This window comes from Acyrthosiphon pisum, chromosome X (assembly GCF_005508785.2).
Source record: "Acyrthosiphon pisum isolate AL4f chromosome X, pea_aphid_22Mar2018_4r6ur, whole genome shotgun sequence".
Classification (NCBI taxonomy): Eukaryota; Metazoa; Arthropoda; class Insecta; order Hemiptera; family Aphididae; genus Acyrthosiphon; species Acyrthosiphon pisum.
The window spans coordinates 97,527,678-97,532,335 of record NC_042493.1 but is presented as its reverse complement, the minus strand read 5'-3'; the positions used below and the strand labels follow the sequence as shown (position 1 = coordinate 97,532,335).

The 4,658-nt window shown below is 24.2% G+C and overlaps 1 long non-coding RNA gene across 1 annotated transcript in view; it reads right to left on the bottom strand.

The window, feature by feature from the left end:
- Positions 1–3,705: 3,705 nt before the first annotated feature.
- Positions 3,706–4,658, bottom strand: part of LOC115033342 — an 11,038-nt gene continuing 10,085 nt past the window's right edge. The window contains exon 3 of the long non-coding RNA XR_003838655.1: positions 3,706–3,846. This is a non-coding gene — a long non-coding RNA (uncharacterized LOC115033342). The remainder of the gene's footprint in view (positions 3,847–4,658) is intronic.

The following is a 4,658-nucleotide window of genomic DNA, read 5'->3' as shown; positions in this document are numbered from 1 at the left end:
ATAACGTCCTCTTAATAAAGTTGTTTTAGATTCTGAGCGGAGCGATGAATGCAGGTATTGATTTTACAGTGATATAATGTGGTTTTTTTTCTTTATTTAATTCTTTTATTCTTTTTGTGTCTGTCATCGCCGTTTGGGGCAATAAAACTGTTTCGATTTTCTTCAACAGTATCTTGTTCGATGGGAAAGTGAATTTAGTTGGTGCATTTGAGAGGTAAAAATTTAAAATTCCCAAGTTTTCAAAAGCGCCGGGAAAAACGAAATAAAAATTAAGGAAAAACGAGAATTTTTATGCGAAATCGGTTTTTCACAATATCCATTTTGGTCTAAAGTGTAACTCTATAAAACAAATTACCATTATGTACCAACATAACATTTTCACTGGTTGCTTATATTAGCATTTTCTATAAAGGATACAATTTTCAACATTTTTTTTTATTTTTTTATTTAAATTTCAATAAAATTTTATTTGTTGGGTAAATAAGCTTGAAAATTTAATACAAGGCTCCAAATATATTGTTTCAAAGACAGATGAAAAAAATTAAAACCCACTCACAATATTTTTTTTTAAGCATTTAAAGTTCAAATATTGTGAAAATGAAGTAAAATTCACGAAAATATAAATTCAGTAGAGGAGTTCAGTGCCTTAGTTCAGAAAAAATATTATTTAATTTATGAATAAAAACTGATGTGATTTTGATCCATTGAAGCCAATTCATTATTTTCATAAAATGTACCTACTTCATTAAATCAATTAAAATGAAAGTTCTTAAAAAAAAGTTATACTTTTAAACTTAATGGTAAAATTCACAATTTCAAACACCTTACACTTCAAAAACTTAATAAAAGATTAAGGTAGGTACAATAAACTAAAAATAACTAATAAAATATGTAAAAAATTATGAGTCAAAAACAATCAGGTCTTGGAAACGTAACAATAAATAACATTATGATTATAAGGTTATATTTGACAAAAAAACGATTGAAATTTGTAAACGTTATTATAATGGAAAGCGATAATCAAAAATAATTAAATACCGAAAAACAAAACATAACAATAAACAAAATATAATATTATATATATTATTAAACAAAACATAACTCAAAAGTCAAAACGTAATTTATAGAATATTATTTAACGAAAAATAACACTAAACGTAATTTATAAAATATTATTGAACAAAAAATGACGCAAAACGAAATATTTTTAATTCTATTTATTTAAAAGTCTATTATAGTTCCGTTGAAACATTTATTTCAAGCAAATAATCTAAGAATCGATTATATTAGTTATATTCCGTATCCGGGCCATTACCTATCAACATTAGTCATTATTTTTAAATTTAATAGATATCAACACTACGTCACTACCTATTTTAAATAACGATTAACGCAATAATTGTGTAACATTTTAATTGTAAATAACATAAAACGGATTTTTTTTCCGAATGCAAGCCCTGGAAACAACTTAAAAAACATTATAAGTTTATAGTTTAAATTACCTACTTAAACAATTTCTTTTTTTAAATTTAATTATCATGCACATTTTATAAATATTTTGTGATGCAATTTTTTATGTAAGAGTTGTCGTTTATATTACACAGAGCTATTTGTAGGTAGGTAATTAACAATCATTACTAGACATTTAAAAAACGTTCAAAATCTTTAACAAATTAATTCATTATTTAGAAGAGTTCCACACTATAGTAAGCTGAACATCAATCAGAACCTTTTTTAAAAATGTATAAGCTTATAAAATTACTAACATCACATTCAAATTCTTGATAATAAATATACTCCATAAACCTTATACTGCAACGAGGTGAACTAAGTGCATGAGTCAAGTGTCCAACACTCGATGTCTGCAATATATTATATTCTGTGCATTTTCGCAAATAGATAGGTACCTACGTATTTACAAAACTTTGCGATGCGGCCCGTGCCCTTAAAAATCACTATATTTCACGCCAGTGTTGTAAAGTATTATAATAAATGTATTAAAATACTTTTTTCATTCAAATACTATTTTAAATACTTTCTGAAAAAATATATTTTAGGTACATAGGTATTCTGAATATTTCTTTTTTTGTATTTTTTTATTCATTAAAAACAAATTTTTGATGTGAAAACATCTTATACGACGTTGTTTCGCTTGGCCAGTCAAAATTTTCTAATGTTATCGTTTTCACGTAACGCTCGATGGGTACCTATTACATTATTAAAACAAGAGGCAATTCTAATATCTGTAGTATAGAAACTGGTTATTCAAATTTTTCGAAAAACACTGAAAATTCTTTTGCCACGAACAGTTTAATTCAGTCGTCGGCAGTGGCGCAGGGGTGTTAATCATTGTCATAGTTTCAATCAGTAAAGCTTAATAAATAATTGTAGGAGGTAACATTGAACTATGATTACATACAGTAGTAAAACTTAAATTTGTAATAATATATAAAAATGTTTATATTAGGTCTAATAGCCCATAATTTTTGTTTATTATTTCCTAAATGTGTAGCTTAGATTATGATTTATGATACAGAAAAGTATTCTTCTGCTTGGATCACAAATAATTTTAACACTAGTTCAAACGCATATAGGTAAATATGGCTGAATAAATCAATGTCAAAGTTTTAATCAATTATTGTGCACAATATCATTAATTTATAGTTGCGTACAGTAGTAAAGTACTAAAATTAAAGACATACTAAAAAAAAATGTGTATAATAGATAGTACCTATCAAACGAATTCATTAGTATTCATGAAAGCATAAGTTCATTACATTATTTATAAAGACAAGTTCAGAGGCATAAAATATGCATGAATCTTTGTCATATTTCTCCATAGTAATAATATTAACTTAATCAATAATTTTATTAGAAAACATTAAATTACATTAGTTTATAGTACTAATGTTCTAAAAAACTAAATACATAGTAATATGAAAAAAATAATTAAAAATTAAAATCCAAAAAAAAATTTTTTATTAGTATTTAGTTTAGTTCTTAATTTGTATGATTATTTTCAAAATCTGTAGGTTAACTTAGTATACTGAATAGTATCATCAATGTTATAATAATTGTTCATTAATTGTAAGCTTTTAATTTCAACTTTGATATTTAAGTAAATATTTATGAGTATTAAATGAATTAATTAATATTCATGCAAGATTTCATACAATGGTTATTCTATTATTAATTAAGACAAGTAAAGGGGCATAAAATATGCATGAATCTTTGTCATAGTTTTAATAATATTAGCTTAATCATTAAATTTAGGAGTTAACATCAAATTACATTAGGGTACAGTAGTAAAGTACTAAAAATTAAATACAAAGAAGTATGAAAAAAAGAAGAAAAAAGCATTTATTAGTACCTATCTAGTGTAGTTCTTACAATCTTGATATTTAAGTACATAATAAAAATACATAAATATTTATTAGTAATAAATGAATTAATTAATATTCATGATGATTGTATACATGTTGGGCAATTATTTATTAAGACAAGTTCAGAGGCTCGTTCAGAGGCATAAAATATGCATGAATCTTTGTCATAGATTTATTATTCTTAGCTTAATCATTAATTTTATTAGTTAACATTAAATTACATTAGGATACAGTAGTAAAGTACTAAAAATTAAATACAAAGAAGTATGAAAAAAGAAGAAAAAAGCATTTATTAGTATCTAGTGTAGTTCTTACATCCTTGATATTTAAGTAAATATTTATTAGTATTAAATTAATTAATTTGTATTCGTGAAGGTGTTAAGTGTTTGCATTATATATTAGGAAGTTCAGAGGCCTAAATTTGCATTGTATTACATTAGTATTAGTGTACAGTACTAAAGTGCTAAAAAAAAAATAAAAAATAAATATATTTATTAGTATATAGTTTAGTTGTTACATCCTTGATATTTAAGTAATTATTTATTTGTAATAAATTAATAAATTAATATTCATGAAGGTATTAAGTGTTTGAATTATTTATAAAGACAAGTTCAGAGGCATAAAATATGCATGAATCTTTGTGATAGTTTTAATAATCATATCTTAATCAGTAATTTTATTAGGTAACATTAAATTCATTAGTGCACAATACTAAAGTACTAAAAATTAAAAGCACAGTAATATATAAAAAAAAATTACTTATTAGTATCTAGTTTAGTTCTTAATTTTAGATTCTGAGTGAAACGATGAATGTATTGATTTTACAATGATGTGTGTTTTTTTTTTTTTTTTTTATTTTTTTTTTTTTTTGTGTCTGTCATCACCTTTTAGGACAGTAAAACTGCTTCGATTTTCTTCAACAGTAACTTTTATGATTGGAAAGTGAATCTAGTTGGTACTTTGGGGGGTCAAAAGTAAAAATTTCCCAGTAGTTTTCAAAAGCGACGTGAAAAACAAAAGAAAAATTAAGGAAAAACAGGAATTTTTACGCAAAATCGATTTTTAACAAAATCGATTTTGGTTTTTGGTGTAACTCTAAAACAAATGACCGTAGATATATGAAATTTTCACAGGTTGTTTATATTTGCATTTTCTATACACGGTAAAATTTTGAAAATATTTTGATTTATTTTGAGCTCTTTACGGACATTTTCATTTTCCATTTTTTTTTAGTTTTTTTTCTAAAAATATCAATAAAATTTTATTTGTGGATAA